This window comes from Hypomesus nipponensis, chromosome 25 (assembly GCF_054491055.1).
Source record: "Hypomesus nipponensis isolate SF chromosome 25, ASM5449105v1, whole genome shotgun sequence".
Classification (NCBI taxonomy): Eukaryota; Metazoa; Chordata; class Actinopteri; order Osmeriformes; family Osmeridae; genus Hypomesus; species Hypomesus nipponensis.
The window spans coordinates 13,505,171-13,523,006 of NC_140385.1; the positions used below are offsets into that span (position 1 = coordinate 13,505,171).

The 17,836-nt window shown below is 45.7% G+C and overlaps 35 non-coding genes across 35 annotated transcripts; all 35 read right to left on the reverse strand.

Annotated features, from left to right (window-relative positions):
• Positions 1–1,575: 1,575 nt before the first annotated feature.
• On the reverse strand, positions 1,576–1,648 carry trnav-cac (transfer RNA valine (anticodon CAC)). The gene has a single exon. It is a non-coding gene; the product is annotated as a tRNA-Val (tRNA).
• A 264-nt stretch (positions 1,649–1,912) lies between these two features.
• Positions 1,913–1,985, reverse strand: trnav-uac (transfer RNA valine (anticodon UAC)). Its single transcript has one exon. It is a non-coding gene; the product is annotated as a tRNA-Val (tRNA).
• A 293-nt stretch (positions 1,986–2,278) lies between these two features.
• Positions 2,279–2,351, reverse strand: trnav-uac (transfer RNA valine (anticodon UAC)). The gene has a single exon. It is a non-coding gene; the product is annotated as a tRNA-Val (tRNA).
• A 382-nt stretch (positions 2,352–2,733) lies between these two features.
• Positions 2,734–2,806, reverse strand: trnav-cac (transfer RNA valine (anticodon CAC)). Its single transcript has one exon. It is a non-coding gene; the product is annotated as a tRNA-Val (tRNA).
• Positions 2,807–3,060: 254 nt separating this feature from the next.
• On the reverse strand, positions 3,061–3,133 carry trnav-uac (transfer RNA valine (anticodon UAC)). The gene has a single exon. It is a non-coding gene; the product is annotated as a tRNA-Val (tRNA).
• Positions 3,134–3,879: 746 nt separating this feature from the next.
• Positions 3,880–3,952, reverse strand: trnav-cac (transfer RNA valine (anticodon CAC)). The gene has a single exon. It is a non-coding gene; the product is annotated as a tRNA-Val (tRNA).
• Positions 3,953–4,553: 601 nt separating this feature from the next.
• Positions 4,554–4,626, reverse strand: trnav-uac (transfer RNA valine (anticodon UAC)). Its single transcript has one exon. It is a non-coding gene; the product is annotated as a tRNA-Val (tRNA).
• A 748-nt stretch (positions 4,627–5,374) lies between these two features.
• On the reverse strand, positions 5,375–5,447 carry trnav-cac (transfer RNA valine (anticodon CAC)). The gene has a single exon. It is a non-coding gene; the product is annotated as a tRNA-Val (tRNA).
• A 967-nt stretch (positions 5,448–6,414) lies between these two features.
• Positions 6,415–6,487, reverse strand: trnav-uac (transfer RNA valine (anticodon UAC)). Its single transcript has one exon. It is a non-coding gene; the product is annotated as a tRNA-Val (tRNA).
• A 382-nt stretch (positions 6,488–6,869) lies between these two features.
• On the reverse strand, positions 6,870–6,942 carry trnav-cac (transfer RNA valine (anticodon CAC)). Its single transcript has one exon. It is a non-coding gene; the product is annotated as a tRNA-Val (tRNA).
• A 748-nt stretch (positions 6,943–7,690) lies between these two features.
• trnav-cac (transfer RNA valine (anticodon CAC)) lies at positions 7,691–7,763 on the reverse strand. The gene has a single exon. It is a non-coding gene; the product is annotated as a tRNA-Val (tRNA).
• A 601-nt stretch (positions 7,764–8,364) lies between these two features.
• trnav-uac (transfer RNA valine (anticodon UAC)) lies at positions 8,365–8,437 on the reverse strand. Its single transcript has one exon. It is a non-coding gene; the product is annotated as a tRNA-Val (tRNA).
• A 293-nt stretch (positions 8,438–8,730) lies between these two features.
• On the reverse strand, positions 8,731–8,803 carry trnav-uac (transfer RNA valine (anticodon UAC)). Its single transcript has one exon. It is a non-coding gene; the product is annotated as a tRNA-Val (tRNA).
• Positions 8,804–9,175: 372 nt separating this feature from the next.
• Positions 9,176–9,248, reverse strand: trnav-uac (transfer RNA valine (anticodon UAC)). The gene has a single exon. It is a non-coding gene; the product is annotated as a tRNA-Val (tRNA).
• A 293-nt stretch (positions 9,249–9,541) lies between these two features.
• Positions 9,542–9,614, reverse strand: trnav-uac (transfer RNA valine (anticodon UAC)). The gene has a single exon. It is a non-coding gene; the product is annotated as a tRNA-Val (tRNA).
• A 382-nt stretch (positions 9,615–9,996) lies between these two features.
• Positions 9,997–10,069, reverse strand: trnav-cac (transfer RNA valine (anticodon CAC)). Its single transcript has one exon. It is a non-coding gene; the product is annotated as a tRNA-Val (tRNA).
• Positions 10,070–10,361: 292 nt separating this feature from the next.
• trnav-uac (transfer RNA valine (anticodon UAC)) lies at positions 10,362–10,434 on the reverse strand. Its single transcript has one exon. It is a non-coding gene; the product is annotated as a tRNA-Val (tRNA).
• Positions 10,435–10,727: 293 nt separating this feature from the next.
• On the reverse strand, positions 10,728–10,800 carry trnav-uac (transfer RNA valine (anticodon UAC)). The gene has a single exon. It is a non-coding gene; the product is annotated as a tRNA-Val (tRNA).
• Positions 10,801–11,172: 372 nt separating this feature from the next.
• trnav-uac (transfer RNA valine (anticodon UAC)) lies at positions 11,173–11,245 on the reverse strand. Its single transcript has one exon. It is a non-coding gene; the product is annotated as a tRNA-Val (tRNA).
• A 372-nt stretch (positions 11,246–11,617) lies between these two features.
• trnav-uac (transfer RNA valine (anticodon UAC)) lies at positions 11,618–11,690 on the reverse strand. The gene has a single exon. It is a non-coding gene; the product is annotated as a tRNA-Val (tRNA).
• A 264-nt stretch (positions 11,691–11,954) lies between these two features.
• On the reverse strand, positions 11,955–12,027 carry trnav-uac (transfer RNA valine (anticodon UAC)). Its single transcript has one exon. It is a non-coding gene; the product is annotated as a tRNA-Val (tRNA).
• A 293-nt stretch (positions 12,028–12,320) lies between these two features.
• On the reverse strand, positions 12,321–12,393 carry trnav-uac (transfer RNA valine (anticodon UAC)). Its single transcript has one exon. It is a non-coding gene; the product is annotated as a tRNA-Val (tRNA).
• A 293-nt stretch (positions 12,394–12,686) lies between these two features.
• On the reverse strand, positions 12,687–12,759 carry trnav-uac (transfer RNA valine (anticodon UAC)). Its single transcript has one exon. It is a non-coding gene; the product is annotated as a tRNA-Val (tRNA).
• Positions 12,760–13,141: 382 nt separating this feature from the next.
• On the reverse strand, positions 13,142–13,214 carry trnav-cac (transfer RNA valine (anticodon CAC)). The gene has a single exon. It is a non-coding gene; the product is annotated as a tRNA-Val (tRNA).
• Positions 13,215–13,506: 292 nt separating this feature from the next.
• trnav-uac (transfer RNA valine (anticodon UAC)) lies at positions 13,507–13,579 on the reverse strand. Its single transcript has one exon. It is a non-coding gene; the product is annotated as a tRNA-Val (tRNA).
• Positions 13,580–13,843: 264 nt separating this feature from the next.
• trnav-uac (transfer RNA valine (anticodon UAC)) lies at positions 13,844–13,916 on the reverse strand. Its single transcript has one exon. It is a non-coding gene; the product is annotated as a tRNA-Val (tRNA).
• A 293-nt stretch (positions 13,917–14,209) lies between these two features.
• trnav-uac (transfer RNA valine (anticodon UAC)) lies at positions 14,210–14,282 on the reverse strand. The gene has a single exon. It is a non-coding gene; the product is annotated as a tRNA-Val (tRNA).
• A 293-nt stretch (positions 14,283–14,575) lies between these two features.
• trnav-uac (transfer RNA valine (anticodon UAC)) lies at positions 14,576–14,648 on the reverse strand. Its single transcript has one exon. It is a non-coding gene; the product is annotated as a tRNA-Val (tRNA).
• Positions 14,649–15,394: 746 nt separating this feature from the next.
• On the reverse strand, positions 15,395–15,467 carry trnav-uac (transfer RNA valine (anticodon UAC)). Its single transcript has one exon. It is a non-coding gene; the product is annotated as a tRNA-Val (tRNA).
• Positions 15,468–15,760: 293 nt separating this feature from the next.
• On the reverse strand, positions 15,761–15,833 carry trnav-uac (transfer RNA valine (anticodon UAC)). Its single transcript has one exon. It is a non-coding gene; the product is annotated as a tRNA-Val (tRNA).
• Positions 15,834–16,205: 372 nt separating this feature from the next.
• On the reverse strand, positions 16,206–16,278 carry trnav-uac (transfer RNA valine (anticodon UAC)). The gene has a single exon. It is a non-coding gene; the product is annotated as a tRNA-Val (tRNA).
• Positions 16,279–16,542: 264 nt separating this feature from the next.
• trnav-uac (transfer RNA valine (anticodon UAC)) lies at positions 16,543–16,615 on the reverse strand. The gene has a single exon. It is a non-coding gene; the product is annotated as a tRNA-Val (tRNA).
• A 293-nt stretch (positions 16,616–16,908) lies between these two features.
• trnaa-ugc (transfer RNA alanine (anticodon UGC)) lies at positions 16,909–16,981 on the reverse strand. Its single transcript has one exon. It is a non-coding gene; the product is annotated as a tRNA-Ala (tRNA).
• Positions 16,982–17,274: 293 nt separating this feature from the next.
• Positions 17,275–17,347, reverse strand: trnav-uac (transfer RNA valine (anticodon UAC)). The gene has a single exon. It is a non-coding gene; the product is annotated as a tRNA-Val (tRNA).
• A 382-nt stretch (positions 17,348–17,729) lies between these two features.
• On the reverse strand, positions 17,730–17,802 carry trnav-cac (transfer RNA valine (anticodon CAC)). The gene has a single exon. It is a non-coding gene; the product is annotated as a tRNA-Val (tRNA).
• Between the last annotated feature and the right edge of the window lie 34 nt (positions 17,803–17,836).

Consider the following 17,836-nt stretch of genomic DNA (forward strand, 5'->3'; position numbering starts at 1 on the left):
AAAGGCAAATGAGGCCAAATGAATTATTTGCTGTTGTTAAGACTGACTATTGTTAAAATGTTTATCGGGCAGATGAGAATAACCATAATTGAGAAATGTTTACGAATTGATCGGACTGTATCATATGTTAACCTTTCTGTGATTTACGCGGAGCGAGGGGCCCGGTCAGTTCTCCCCTTTTCGCCACGGGCCCTAGTGCAGCTGCACTCCCTGCACTCCCTATAGTTACGCCACTGGCCGTGTAATAAGCGGGATAATGTATAGAACGCCGGTCATTATTGGGGAAATAAGCCCCTTCATGGCGAAACAAAACTGGCGAAACTCCGCTTTGCGTCGTGCCTAACAACTCCCCTTACCTGTTCTAAAATCATCCCAAACCACGGCCTTGTGGGGCTTATTGCTTAATTGTCCCTTACAAAAGAAACGTTCTAATTTCCTGCGCTTTCAAACAATCAGTGGAGAGTGGATAGCAACGGCAGCTAGCTTGCCTCTAGCAAACTGCTTTTGAATTAGCCATGTCCCCCTAAATTAATATTGAACGTTTTGGGAGGCTTATTTTCAGTTAGCAGACTGTAGTATTTGAATTGCAATTCCATCTGAAATACTGCCAGTGACAACGTTGTTACAGTAGCTTGTTTCAAAGGGTGTTCTTAATGAATTATGCAATATGAGCAGGATAAATGCTTAAAAATATCACTAGAAGGGAAAACGGACCCACCTGCATCTGAAGCAAGCAAGCACACGCTACAATTTCCCCAGAAATTGTACCCTGTCTAGTTATTATTATTATTCTTCCGCCATGAGTGTCTATGGCAGCCCCCATAAGCGCTTGGTCGAAAGTTCTGAAATTTGGCACACTCATTGGGGACAGTCCCCTGGTCCAATTCACAAAGTTTCATGTCCCATACTTTGGCACTCTAGCGCCACCAATGGGTCAAAGTTGGAGTTGTGTTTACACACGCAACTTTTGAACCGTATGACCCATGTTCAAAAATGAGGTACCATTGGAGCACTGAGATGGTTTATGGCAGTGGTTCTCAACCATGGTCCTCAAGTACGCCCTGTCCAGTATGTTTTAGATGTTTCCCTGCTCTGACACACCTGATTCCAATGAATAGTTGTTAGCAGGCTTCTGCATAACTAGATCACGACCCATTCATCTGAATCAGGTGTGTTGGAGCAGGGAAACATCTAAAACATGCAGGACAGGGGGTACCAAGGGACCAGCACGCACGCACACAAACAAGGACACAAAACGAGGACACACCTTTATGATGTTCAATGAGCATTTTGGCTCATGAACTAGTTGATACTCTGCTTCAGCAAGATAGCAACAAAGGAGATTGTCTAAAGCAACCTTTGCCAATCCTGGCCCTCTGGCCTCCCTGCCCTGCATGTTTTAGACCTGATCGAACCCTTACCAAGCTTAACAGAAGCCAGAAAACGAGCGAACATGTGGCACCAGGGAAGCTAACTTACCGCTTCAAAGAAGGACATACCGACTCCAGCGAACTCATAACTGTGGAGAACGCATTGATTATTTACGAGACGATCGCGAGCTGATAAAAGGGCACATGTTTCCGCCCGGTCTCAAACCGGGGACCTTTCGGGTGTGAGGCGAACGTGATAACCACTACACTACGGAAACTTCTTCTTAGTAAACAACAGAAAATCTGTGCACACACACGCACACACAAAAACAAGGACACAAAACGAGGACATGCCTTTATGATGTCAAATGAGCATTTTGGCTCATGAACTAGTTGATATGCTTAAAGGCGAATCCGCACAAGTGGCAGAAGGGTAGCTGACTTACCATTTCAAAGAACGACATGTCGACTCCAATGAATCATGGGACTTCATGGGACACAAAATACTTTGGAGAGGATCGCAATCAGATGAAAACTGAGGAAGTTTCCGTCCGGTCTCGAACCGGAGACCTTTCGCGTGTAAAGCGAATGGGATAACCACTACACTACGGAAACTTCTTCTTAGTAAACAACAGAAAATCCGTGCAGACACACGCACACACAAAAACAAGGACACAAAACGAGGACATGCCTTTATGATGTCAAATGAGCATTTTGGCTCATGAACTAGTTGATATGCTTAAAGGCGAATCCGCACAAGTGGCAGAAGGGTAGCTGACTTACCATTTCAAAGAACAACATGTCGACTCCAATGAATCATGGGACTTCATGGGACATTGGGACTAACATGGGGCACAAAATACTTTGGAGAGGATCGCAATTGGATGAAAACTGAGGAAATATGCAGAAGTTTCCGCCCGGTCTCGAACCGGGGACCTTTCGCGTGTAAAGCGAACGTAATAACCACTACCCTACAGAAACTGACGACTCCGGAAAGACAGAAACCCAGTTCACACACAAACACACAGTAACAAGGAAACAGAACGAGGACACACATTTTCAACTTAACATGGGCATTTCGGCTCATGAACTAGTTGATTCTCTGCTTCAGCAAGATAGCAACAAAGGAGATTGTCTAAAGCAACCGTTGCCAATCCTGGACCTCGGGCCTCCCTGCCCTGCATGTTTTAGACCTGATCGAACCCTTACCAAGCTCTACAGAAGCCAGAAAACGAGCGAACATGTGGCACCAGGGAAGCTAACTTACCGCTTCAAAGAAGGACATACCGACTCCAGTGAACTCATAACTGTGGAGAACGCATCGATTATTTACGAGACGATCGCGAGCCGATAAAAGGGCACATGTTTCCCCCCGGTCTCGAACCGGGGACCTTTCGCGTGTGAGGCGAACGTGATAACCACTACACTACGGAAACTTCTTCTTAGTAAACAACAGAAAATCCGTGCACACACAAAAACAAGGACACAAAACGAGGACATGCCTTTATGATGTCAAATGAGCATTTTGGCTCATGAACTAGTTGATATGCTTAAAGGCGAATCCGCACAAGTGGCAGAAGGGTAGCTGACTTACCATTTCAAAGAACGACATGTCGACTCCAATGAATCATGGGACTTCATGGGACACAAAATACTTTGGAGAGGATCGCAATCAGATGAAAACTGAGGAAGTTTCCGTCCGGTCTCGAACCGGAGACCTTTCGCGTGTAAGGCGAAAGGGATAACCACTACACTACGGAAACTTCTTCTTAGTAAACAACAGAAAATCCGTGCACACACACGCACACACAAAAACAAGGACACAAAACGAGGACATGCCTTTATGATGTCAAATGAGCATTTTGGCTCATGAACTAGTTGATATGCTTAAAGGCGAATCCGCACAAGTGGCAGAAGGGTAGCTGACTTACCATTTCAAAGAACAACATGTCGACTCCAATGAATCATGGGACTTCATGGGACATTGGGACTAACATGGGGCACAAAATACTTTGGAGAGGATCGCAATTGGATGAAAACTGAGGAAATATGCAGAAGTTTCCGCCCGGTCTCGAACCGGGGACCTTTCGCGTGTATAGCGAACGTAATAACCACTACCCTACGGAAACTGACGACTCCGGAAAGACAGAAACCCAGTTCACACAAACACACAGTAACAAGGAAACAGAACGAGGACACACATTTTCAACTTAACATGGGCATTTCGGCTCATGAACTAGTTGATTCTCTGCTTCAGCAAGATAGCAACAAAGGAGATTGTCTAAAGCAACCGTTGCCAATCCTGGACCTCGGGCCTCCCTGCCCTGCATGTTTTAGACCTGATCGAACCCTTACCAAGCTCTACAGAAGCCAGAAAACGAGCGAACATGTGGCACCAGGGAAGCTAACTTACCGCTTCAAAGAAGGACACACCGACTCCAGTGAACTCATAACTGTGGAGAACGCATCAATTATTTACGAGACGATCGTGAGCTGATAAAAGGGCACATGTTTCCGCCCGGTCTCGAACCAGGGACCTTTCGCGTGTGAGGCGAACGTGATAACCACTACACTACGGAAACTTCTTCTTAGTAAACAAAAGAAAATCCGTGCACACACACGCACACACAAAAACAAGGACACAAAACGAGGACATGCCTTTATGATGTCAAATGAGCATTTTGGCTCATGAACTAGTTGATATGCTTACAGGCGAATCCGCACAAGTGGCAGAAGGGTAGCTGACTTACCATTTCAAAGAACGACATGTCGACTCCAATGAATCATGGGACTTCATGGGACACAAAATACTTTAGAGAGGATCGCAATCAGATGAAAACTGAGGAAGTTTCCGTCCGGTCTCGAACCGGAGACCTTTCGCGTGTAAAGCAAACGTGACAACCCCTACACTACGGAAACTTCTTCTCAGTAAACAACAGAAAATCCGTGCACACACACGCACACACAAAAACAAGGACACAAAACGAGGACATGCCTTTATGATGTCAAATGAGCATTTTGGCTCATGAACTAGTTGATATGCTTAAAGGCGAATCCGCACAAGTGGCAGAAGGGTAGCTGACTTACCATTTCAAAGAACGACATGTCGACTCCAATGAATCATGGGACTTCATGGGACACAAAATACTTTGGAGAGGATCGCAATCAGATGAAAACTGAGGAAGTTTCCGTCCGGTCTCGAACCGGAGACCTTTCGCGTGTAAGGCGAAAGGGATAACCGCTACACTACGGAAACTTCTTCTTAGTAAACAACAGAAAATCCGTGCACACACACGCACACACAAAAACAAGGACACAAAACGAGGACATGCCTTTATGATGTCAAATGAGCATTTTGGCTCATGAACTAGTTGATATGCTTAAAGGCGAATCCGCACAAGTGGCAGAAGGATAGCTGACTTACCATTTCAAAGAACAACATGTCGACTCCAATGAATCATGGGACTTCATGGGACATTGCGACTAACATGGGGCACAAAATACTTTGGAGAGGATCGCAATTGGATGAAAACTGAGGAAATATGCAGAAGTTTCCGCCCGGTCTCGAACCGGGGACCTTTCGCGTGTAAAGCTAACGTAATAACCACTACCCTACGGAAACTGACGACTCCGGAAAGACAGAAACCCAGTTCACACACAAACACACAGTAACAAGGAAACAGAACGAGGACACACATTTTCAACTTAACATGGGCATTTCGGCTCATGAACTAGTTGATTCTCTGCTTCAGCAAGATAGCAACAAAAGAGATTGTCTAAAGCAACCGTTGCCAATCCTGGACCTCGGGCCTCCCTGCCCTGCATGTTTTAGACCTGATCGAACCCTTACCAAGCTCTACAGAAGCCAGAAAACGAGCGAACATGTGGCACCAGGGAAGCTAACTTACCGCTTCAAAGAAGGACATACCGACTCCAGTGAACTCATAACTGTGGAGAACGCATCAATTATTTACGAGACGATCGTGAGCTGATAAAAGGGCACATGTTTCCGCCCGGTCTCGAACCAGGGACCTTTCACGTGTGAGGCGAACGTAATAACCACTACACTACGGAAACTTCTTCTTAGTAAACAAAAGAAAATCCGTGCACACACACGCACACACAAAAACAAGGACACAAAACGAGGACATGCCTTTATGATGTCAAATGAGCATTTTGGCTCATGAACTAGTTGATATGCTTACAGGCGAATCCGCACAAGTGGCAGAAGGGTAGCTGACTTACCATTTCAAAGAACGACATGTCGACTCCAATGAATCATGGGACTTCATGGGACACAAAATACTTTAGAGAGGATCGCAATCAGATGAAAACTGAGGAAGTTTCCGTCCGGTCTCGAACCGGAGACCTTTCGCGTGTAAAGCAAACGTGACAACCCCTACACTACGGAAACTTCTTCTTAGTAAACAACAGAAAATCCGTGCACACACACGCACACACAAAAACAAGGACACAAAACGAGGACATGCCTTTATGATGTCAAATGAGCATTTTGGCTCATGAACTAGTTGATATGCTTAAAGGCGAATCCGCACAAGTGGCAGAAGGGTAGCTGACTTACCATTTCAAAGAACGACATGTCGACTCCAATGAATCATGGGACTTCATGGGACACAAAATACTTTGGAGAGGATCGCAATCAGATGAAAACTGAGGAAGTTTCCGTCCGGTCTCGAACCGGAGACCTTTCGCGTGTAAGGCGAAAGGGATAACCACTACACTATGGAAACTTCTTCTTAGTAAACAACAGAAAATCCGTGCACACACACGCACACACAAAAACAAGGACACAAAACGAGGACATGCCTTTATGATGTCAAATGAGCATTTTGGCTCATGAACTAGTTGATATGCTTAAAGGCGAATCCGCACAAGTGGCAGAAGGATAGCTGACTTACCATTTCAAAGAACAACATGTCGACTCCAATGAATCATGGGACTTCATGGGACATTGGGACTAACATGGGGCACAAAATACTTTGGAGAGGATCGCAATTGGATGAAAACTGAGGAAATATGCAGAAGTTTCCGCCCGGTCTCGAACCGGGGACCTTTCGCGTGTAAAGCGAACGTAATAACCACTACCCTACGGAAACTGACGACTCCGGAAAGACAGAAACCCAGTTCACACACAAACACACAGTAACAAGGAAACAGAACGAGGACACACATTTTCAACTTAACATGGGCATTTCGGCTCATGAACTAGTTGATTCTCTGCTTCAGCAAGATAGCAACAAAGGAGATTGTCTAAAGCAACCGTTGCCAATCCTGGACCTCGGGCCTCCCTGCCCTGCATGTTTTAGACCTGATCGAACCCTTACCAAGCTCTACAGAAGCCAGAAAACGAGCGAACATGTGGCACCAGGGAAGCTAACTTACCGCTTCAAAGAAGGACATACCGACTCCAGTGAACTCATAACTGTGGAGAACGCATCGATTATTTACGAGACGATCGTGAGCTGATAAAAGGTCACATGTTTCCGCCCGGTCTCGAACCGGGGACCTTTCGCGTGTGAGGCAAACGTGATAACCACTACACTACGGAAACTTCTTCTTAGTAAACAACAGAAAATCCGTGCACACACACGCACACACAAAAACAAGGACACAAAACGAGGACATGCCTTTATGATGTCAAATGAGCATTTTGGCTCATGAACTAGTTGATATGCTTAAAGGCGAATCCGCACAAGTGGCAGAAGGGTAGCTGACTTACCATTTCAAAGAACAACATGTCGACTCCAATGAATCATGGGACTTCATGGGACATTGGGACTAACATGGGGCACAAAATACTTTGGAGAGGATCGCAATTGGATGAAAACTGAGGAAATATGCAGAAGTTTCCGCCCGGTCTCGAACTGGGGACCTTTTGCGTGTAAAGCGAACGTAATAACCACTACCCTACGGAAACTGACGACTCCGGAAAGACAGAAACCCAGTTCACACACAAACACACAGTAACAAGGAAACAGAACGAGGACACACATTTTCAACTTAACATGGGCATTTCGGCTCATGAACTAGTTGATTCTCTGCTTCAGCAAGATAGCAACAAAGGAGATTGTCTAAAGCAACCGTTGCCAATCCTGGACCTCGGGCCTCCCTGCCCTGCATGTTTTAAACCTGATCGAACCCTTACCAAGCTCTACAGAAGCCAGAAAACGAGCGAACATGTGGCACCAGGGAAGCTAACTTACCGCTTCAAAGAAGGACATACCGACTCCAGTGAACTCATAACTGTGGAGAACGCATCGATTATTTACGAGACGATCGTGAGCTGATAAAAGGGCACATGTTTCCGCCCGGTCTCAAACCAGGGACCTTTCGCGTGTGAGGCGAACGTGATAACCACTACACTACGGAAACTTCTTCTTAGTAAACAACAGAAAATCCGTGCACACACACGCACACACAAAAACAAGGACACAAAACGAGGACATGCCTTTATGATGTCAAATGAGCATTTTGGCTCATGAACTAGTTGATATGCTTACAGGCGAATCCGCACAAGTGGCAGAAGGGTAGCTGACTTACCATTTCAAAGAACGACATGTCGACTCCAATGAATCATGGGACTTCATGGGACACAAAATACTTTAGAGAGGATCGCAATCAGATGAAAACTGAGGAAGTTTCCGTCCGGTCTCGAACCGGAGACCTTTCGCGTGTAAAGCAAACGTGACAACCCCTACACTACGGAAACTTCTTCTTAGTAAACAACAGAAAATCCGTGCACACACACGCACACACAAAAACAAGGACACAATACGAGGACATGCCTTTATGATGTCAAATGAGCATTTTGGCTCATGAACTAGTTGATATGCTTAAAGGCAAATCCGCACAAGTGGCAGAAGGGTAGCTGACTTACCATTTCAAAGAACGACATGTCGACTCCAATGAATCATGGGACTTCATGGGACACAAAATACTTTGGAGAGGATCGCAATCAGATGAAAACTGAGGAAGTTTCCGTCCGGTCTCGAACCGGAGACCTTTCGCGTGTAAAGCGAACGTGACAACCACTACACTACGGAAACTTCTTCTTAGTAAACAACAGAAAATCTGTGCACACACACGCACACACAAAAACAAGGACACAAAACGAGGACATGCCTTTATGATGTCAAATGAGCATTTTGGCTCATGAACTAGTTGATATGCTTAAAGGCGAATCCGCACAAGTGGCAGAAGGGTAGCTGACTTACCATTTCAAAGAACGACATGTCGACTCCAATGAATCATGGGACTTCATGGGACATTGGGACTAACATGGGGCACAAAACACTTTGGAGAGGATCGCAATTGGATGAAAACTGAGGAAAGATGAGGGAGTTTCCGCCCGGTCTCGAACCGGGGACCTTTCGCGTGTAAAGCGAACGTGATAACCACTACACTACGGAAACTTCTTCTTAGTAAACAACAGAAAATCTGTGCACACACACGCACACACAAAAACAAGGACACAAAACGAGGACATGCCTTTATGATGTCAAATGAGCATTTTGGCTCATGAACTAGTTGATATGCTTAAAGGCGAGGACACAAAACGAGGACATGCCTTTATGATGTCAAATGAGCATTTTGGCTCATGAACTAGTTGATATGCTTAAAGGCGAATCCGCACAAGTGGCAGAAGGGTAGCTGACTTACCATTTCAAAGAACGACATGTCGACTCCAATGAATCATGGGACTTCATGGGACATTGGGACTAACATGGGGCACAAAACGCTTTGGAGAGGATCGCAATTGGATGAAAACTGAGGAAAGATGAGGGAGTTTCCGCCCGGTCTCGAACCGGGGACCTTTCGCGTGTAAAGCGAACGTGATAACCACTACACTACGGAAACTTCTTCATAGCAAACAACAGAAAATCCGTGGACACACGTGCACACACAAAAACAAGGACACGAAACGAGGACATGCCTTCATGATGTCAAATGAGCATTTTGGCTCATGAACTAGTTGATATGCTTAAAGGCGAATCCGCACAAGTGGCAGAAGGGTAGCTGACTTACCATTTCAAAGAACGACATGTCGACTCCAATGAATCATGGGACTTCATGGGACATTGGGACTAACATGGGGCACAAAACACTTTGGAGAGGATCGCAATTGGATGAAAACTGAGGAAATATGCAGAAGTTTCCGCCCGGTCTCGAACCGGGGACCTTTCGCGTGTAAAGCGAACGTAATAACCACTACCCTACGGAAACTGACGACTCCGGAAAGACAGAAACCCAGTTCACACACAAACACACAGTAACAAGGAAACAGAACGAGGACACACATTTTCAACTTAACATGGGCATTTCGGCTCATGAACTAGTTGATTCTCTGCTTCAGCAAGATAGCAACAAAGGAGATTGTCTAAAGCAACCGTTGCCAATCCTGGACCTCGGGCCTCCCTGCCCTGCATGTTTTAGACCTGATCGAACCCTTACCAAGCTCTACAGAAGCCAGAAAACGAGCGAACATGTGGCACCAGGGAAGCTAACTTACCGCTTCAAAGAAGGACATACCGACTCCAGTGAACTCATAACTGTGGAGAACGCATCGATTATTTACGAGACGATCGCGAGCTGATAAAAGGGCACATGTTTCCACCCCGTCTCGAACCGGGGACCTTTCGCGTGTGAGGCGAACGTGATAACCACTACACTACGGAAACTTCTTCTTAGTAAACAACAGAAAATCCGTGGACACACATGCACACACAAAAACAAGGACACAAAACGAGGACATGCCTTTATGATGTCAAATAAGCATTTTGGCTCATGAACTAGTTGATATGCTTAAGGCGAATCCGCACAAGTGGCAGAAGGGTAGCTGACTTATCATTTCAAAGAACGACATGTCGACTCTAATGAATCATGGGACTTCATGGGACATTGGGACTAACATGGGGCACAAAATACTTTGGAGAGGATCGCAATTGGATGAAAACTGAGGAAAGATGAGGGAGTTTCCGCCCGGTCTCGAACCGGGGACCTTTCGCGTGTAAAGCGAACGTGATAACCACTACACTACGGAAACTTCTTCATAGCAAACAACAGAAAATCCGTGGACACACGTGCACACACAAAAACAAGGACACGAAACGAGGACATGCCTTCATGATGTCAAATGAGCTTTTTGGCTCATGAACTAGTTGATATGCTTAAAGGCGAATCCGCACAAGTGGCAGAAGGGTAGCTGACTTACCATTTCAAAGAACGACATGTCGACTCCAATGAATCATGGGACTTCATGGGACATTGGGACTAACATGGGGCACAAAACACTTTGGAGAGGATCGCAATTGGATGAAAACTGAGGAAAGATGAGGGAGTTTCCGCCCGGTCTCGAACCGGGGACCTTTCGCGTGTAAAGCGAACGTGATAACCACTACACTACGGAAACTTCTTCTTAGTAAACAACAGAAAATCTGTGCACACACACGCACACACAAAAACAAGGACACAAAACGAGGACATGCCTTTATGATGTCAAATGAGCATTTTGGCTCATGAACTAGTTGATATGCTTAAAGGCGAGGACACAAAACGAGGACATGCCTTTATGATGTCAAATGAGCATTTTGGCTCATGAACTAGTTGATATGCTTAAAGGCGAATCCGCACAAGTGGCAGAAGGGTAGCTGCCTTACCATTTCAAAGAACGACATGTCGACTCCAATGAATCATGGGACTTCATGGGACATTGGGACTAACATGGGGCACAAAACACTTTGGAGAGGATCGCAATTGGATGAAAACTGAGGAAAGATGAGGGAGTTTCCGCCCGGTCTCGAACCGGGGACCTTTCGCGTGTAAAGCGAACGTGATAACCACTACACTACGGAAACTTCTTCTTAGTAAACAACAGAAAATCTGTGCACACACACGCACACACAAAAACAAGGACACAAAACGAGGACATGCCTTTATGATGTCAAATGAGCATTTTGGCTCATGAACTAGTTGATATGCTTAAAGGAGAGGACACAAAACGAGGACATGCCTTTATGATGTCAAATGAGCATTTTGGCTCATGAACTAGTTGATATGCTTAAAGGCGAATCCGCACAAGTGGCAGAAGGGTAGCTGCCTTACCATTTCAAAGAACGACATGTCGACTCCAATGAATCATGGGACTTCATGGGACATTGGGACTAACATGGGGCACAAAACACTTTGGAGAGGATCGCAATTGGATGAAAACTGAGGAAAGATGAGGGAGTTTCCGCCCGGTCTCGAACCGGGGACCTTTCGCGTGTAAAGCGAACGTGATAACCACTACACTACGGAAACTTCTTCATAGCAAACAACAGAAAATCCGTGGACACACGTGCACACACAAAAACAAGGACACGAAACGAGGACATGCCTTCATGATGTCAAATGAGCATTTTGGCTCATGAACTAGTTGATATGCTTAAAGGCGAATCCGCACAAGTGGCAGAAGGGTAGCTGACTTACCATTTCAAAGAACGACATGTCGACTCCAATGAATCATGGGACTTCATGGGACACAAAATACTTTGGAGAGGATCGCAATCGGATAAAAACTTAGGAAGTTTCCGTCCGGTCTCGAACCGGAGACCTTTCGCGTGTAAAGCGAACGTGATAACCACTACACTACGGAAACTTCTTCTTAGTAAACAACAGAAAATCTGTGCACACACACGCACACACAAAAACAAGGACACAAAACGAGGACATGCCTTTATGATGTCAAATGAGCATTTTGGCTCATGAACTAGTTGATATGCTTAAAGGCGAATCCGCACAAGTGGCAGAAGGGTAGCTGACTTACCATTTCAAAGAACGACATGTCGACTCCAATGAATCATGGGACTTCATGGGACATTGGGACTAACATGGGGCACAAAACACTTTGGAGAGGATCCCAATTGGATGAAAACTGAGGAAAGATGAGGGAGTTTCCGCCCGGTCTCGAACCGGGGACCTTTCGCGTGTAAAGCGAACGTGATAACCACTACACTACGGAAACTTCTTCTTAGTAAACAACAGAAAATCTGTGCACACACACGCACACACAAAAACAAGGACACAAAACGAGGACATGCCTTTATGATGTCAAATGAGCATTTTGGCTCATGAACTAGTTGATATGCTTAAAGGCGAATCCGCACAAGTGGCAGAAGGGTAGCTGACTTACCATTTCAAAGAACGACATGTCGACTCCAATGAATCATGGGACTTCATGGGACATTGGGACTAACATGGGGCACAAAACACTTTGGAGAGGATCGCAATTGGATGAAAACTGAGGAAATATGCAGAAGTTTCCGCCCGGTCTCGAACCGGGGACCTTTCGCGTGTAAAGCGAACGTAATAACCACTACCCTACGGAAACTGACGACTCCGGAAAGACAGAAACCCAGTTCACACACAAACACACAGTAACAAGGAAACAGAACGAGGACACACATTTTCAACTTAACATGGGCATTTCGGCTCATGAACTAGTTGATTCTCTGCTTCAGCAAGATAGCAACAAAGGAGATTGTCTAAAGCAACCGTTGCCAATCCTGGACCTCGGGCCTCCCTGCCCTGCATGTTTTAGACCTGATCGAACCCTTACCAAGCTCTACAGAAGCCAGAAAACGAGCGAACATGTGGCACCAGGGAAGCTAACTTACCGCTTCAAAGAAGGACATACCGACTCCAGTGAACTCATAACTGTGGAGAACGCATCGATTATTTACGAGACGATCGCGAGCTGATAAAAGGGCACATGTTTCCACCCCGTCTCGAACCGGGGACCTTTCGCGTGTGAGGCGAACGTGATAACCACTACACTACGGAAACTTCTTCTTAGTAAACAACAGAAAATCCGTGGACACACATGCACACACAAAAACAAGGACACAAAACGAGGACATGCCTTTATGATGTCAAATAAGCATTTTGGCTCATGAACTAGTTGATATGCTTAAGGCGAATCCGCACAAGTGGCAGAAGGGTAGCTGACTTATCATTTCAAAGAACGACATGTCGACTCTAATGAATCATGGGACTTCATGGGACATTGGGACTAACATGGGGAACAAAATACTTTGGAGAGGATCGCAATTGGATGAAAACTGAGGAAAGATGAGGGAGTTTCCGCCCGGTCTCGAACCGGGGACCTTTCACGTGTAAAGCGAACGTGATAACCACTACACTACGGAAACTTCTTCATAGCAAACAACAGAAAATCCGTGGACACACGTGCACACACAAAAACAAGGACACGAAACGAGGACATGCCTTCATGATGTCAAATGAGCATTTTGGCTCATGAACTAGTTGATATGCTTAAAGGCGAATCCGCACAAGTGGCAGAAGGGTAGCTGACTTACCATTTCAAAGAACGACATGTCGACTCCAATGAATCATGGGACTTCATGGGACACAAAATACTTTGGAGAGGATCGCAATCGGATAAAAACTTAGGAAGTTTCCGTCCGGTCTCGAACCGGAGACCTTTCGCGTGTAAAGCGAACGTGATAACCACTACACTACGGAAACTTCTTCTTAGTAAACAACAGAAAATCTGTGCACACACACGCACACACAAAAACAAGGACACAAAACGAGGACATGCCTTTATGATGTCAAATGAGCATTTTGGCTCATGAACTAGTTGATATGCTTAAAGGCGAATCCGCACAAGTGGCAGAAGGGTAGCTGACTTACCATTTCAAAGAACGACATGTCGACTCCAATGAGTCATGGGACTTCATGGGACATTGGGACTAACATGGGGCACAAAACACTTTGGAGAGGATCGCAATTGGATGAAAACTGAGGAAAGATGAGGGAGTTTCCGCCCGGTCTCGAACCGGGGACCTTTCGCGTGTAAAGCGAACGTGATAACCACTACACTACGGAAACTTCTTCTTAGTAAACAACAGAAAATCTGTGCACACACACGCACACACAAAAACAAGGACACAAAACGAGGACATGCCTTTATGATGTCAAATGAGCATTTTGGCTCATGAACTAGTTGATATGCTTAAAGGCGAATCCGCACAAGTGGCAGAAGGGTAGCTGACTTACCATTTCAAAGAACGACATGTCGACTCCAATGAATCATGGGACTTCATGGGACATTGGGACTAACATGGGGCACAAAACACTTTGGAGAGGATCGCAATTGGATGAAAACTGAGGAAATATGCAGAAGTTTCCGCCCGGTCTCGAACCGGGGACCTTTCGCGTGTAAAGCGAACGTAATAACCACTACCCTACGGAAACTGACGACTCCGGAAAGACAGAAACCCAGTTCACACACAAACACACAGTAACAAGGAAACAGAACGAGGACACACATTTTCAACTTAACATGGGCATTTCGGCTCATGAACTAGTTGATTCTCTGCTTCAGCAAGATAGCAACAAAGGAGATTGTCTAAAGCAACCGTTGCCAATCCTGGACCTCGGGCCTCCCTGCCCTGCATGTTTTAGACCTGATCGAACCCTTACCAAGCTCTACAGAAGCCAGAAAACGAGCGAACATGTGGCACCAGGGAAGCTAACTTACCGCTTCAAAGAAGGACATACCGACTCCAGTGAACTCATAACTGTGGAGAACGCATCGATTATTTACGAGACGATCGCGAGCTGATAAAAGGGCACATGTTTCCACCCCGTCTCGAACCGGGGACCTTTCGCGTGTGAGGCGAACGGGATAACCACTACACTACTGAAACTTCTTTATAGTAACAACAGAAAATCCGTGGACACACATGCACACACAAAAACAAGGACACAAAACGAGGACATGCCTTTATGATGTCAAATAAGCATTTTGGCTCATGAACTAGTTGATATGCTTAAGGCGAATCCGCACAAGTGGCAGAAGGGTAGCTGACTTATCATTTCAAAGAACGACATGTCGACTCTAATGAATCATGGGACTTCATGGGACATTGGGACTAACATGGGGCACAAAATACTTTGGAGAGGATCGCAATTGGATGAAAACTGAGGAAAGATGAGGGAGTTTCCGCCCGGTCTCGAACCGGGGACCTTTCGCGTGTAAAGCGAACGTGATAACCACTACACTACGGAAACTTCTTCATAGCAAACAACAGAAAATCCGTGGACACACGTGCACACACAAAAACAAGGACACGAAACGAGGACATGCCTTCATGATGTCAAATGAGCTTTTTGGCTCATGAACTAGTTGATATGCTTAAAGGCGAATCCGCACAAGTGGCAGAAGGGTAGCTGACTTACCATTTCAAAGAACGACATGTCGACTCCAATGAATCATGGGACTTCATGGGACATTGGGACTAACATGGGGCACAAAACACTTTGGAGAGGATCGCAATTGGATGAAAACTGAGGAAAGATGAGGGAGTTTCCGCCCGGTCTCGAACCGGGGACCTTTCGCGTGTAAAGCGAACGTGATAACCACTACACTACGGAAACTTCTTCTTAGTAAACAACAGAAAATCTGTGCACACACACGCACACACAAAAACAAGGACACAAAACGAGGACATGCCTTTATGATGTCAAATGAGCATTTTGGCTCATGAACTAGTTGATATGCTTAAAGGCGAGGACACAAAACGAGGACATGCCTTTATGATGTCAAATGAGCATTTTGGCTCATGAACTAGTTGATATGCTTAAAGGCGAATCCGCACAAGTGGCAGAAGGGTAGCTGCCTTACCATTTCAAAGAACGACATGTCGACTCCAATGAATCATGGGACTTCATGGGACATTGGGACTAACATGGGGCACAAAACACTTTGGAGAGGATCGCAATTGGATGAAAACTGAGGAAAGATGAGGGAGTTTCCGCCCGGTCTCGAACCGGGGACCTTTCGCGTGTAAAGCGAACGTGATAACCACTACACTACGGAAACTTCTTCATAGCAAACAACAGAAAATCCGTGGACACACGTGCACACACAAAAACAAGGACACGAAACGAGGACATGCCTTCATGATGTCAAATGAGCATTTTGGCTCATGAACTAGTTGATATGCTTAAAGGCGAATCCGCACAAGTGGCAGAAGGGTAGCTGACTTACCATTTCAAAGAACGACATGTCGACTCCAATGAATCATGGGACTTCATGGGACACAAAATACTTTGGAGAGGATCGCAATCGGATAAAAACTTAGGAAGTTTCCGTCCGGTCTCGAACCGGAGACCTTTCGCGTGTAAAGCGAACGTGATAACCACTACACTACGGAAACTTCTTCTTAGTAAACAACAGAAAATCTGTGCACACACACGCACACACAAAAACAAGGACACAAAACGAGGACATGCCTTTATGATGTCAAATGAGCATTTTGGCTCATGAACTAGTTGATATGCTTAAAGGCGAATCCGCACAAGTGGCAGAAGGGTAGCTGACTTACCATTTCAAAGAACGACATGTCGACTCCAATGAATCATGGGACTTCATGGGACATTGGGACTAACATGGGGCACAAAACACTTTGGAGAGGATCCCAATTGGATGAAAACTGAGGAAAGATGAGGGAGTTTCCGCCCGGTCTCGAACCGGGGACCTTTCGCGTGCAAAGCGAACGTGATAACCACTACACTACGGAAACTTCTTCTTAGTAAACAACAGAAAATCTGTGCACACACACGCACACACAAAAACAAGGACACAAAACGAGGACATGCCTTTATGATGTCAAATGAGCATTTTGGCTCATGAACTAGTTGATATGCTTAAAGGCGAATCCGCACAAGTGGCAGAAGGGTAGCTGACTTACCATTTCAAAGAACGACATGTCGACTCCAATGAATCATGGGACTTCATGGGACATTGGGACTAACATGGGGCACAAAACACTTTGGAGAGGATCGCAATTGGATGAAAACTGAGGAAATATGCAGAAGTTTCCGCCCGGTCTCGAACCGGGGACCTTTCGCGTGTAAAGCGAACGTAATAACCACTACCCTACGGAAACTGACGACTCCGGAAAGACAGAAACCCAGTTCACACACAAACACACAGTAACAAGGAAACAGAACGAGGACACACATTTTCAACTTAACATGGGCATTTCGGCTCATGAACTAGTTGATTCTCTGCTTCAGCAAGATAGCAACAAAGGAGATTGTCTAAAGCAACCGTTGCCAATCCTGGACCTCGGGCCTCCCTGCCCTGCATGTTTTAGACCTGATCGAACCCTTACCAAGCTCTACAGAAGCCAGAAAACGAGCGAACATGTGGCACCAGGGAAGCTAACTTACCGCTTCAAAGAAGGACATACCGACTCCAGTGAACTCATAACTGTGGAGAACGCATCGATTATTTACGAGACGATCGCGAGCTGATAAAAGGGCACATGTTTCCACCCCGTCTCGAACCGGGGACCTTTCGCGTGTGAGGCGAACGTGATAACCACTACACTACGGAAACTTCTTCTTAGTAAACAACAGAAAATCCGTGGACA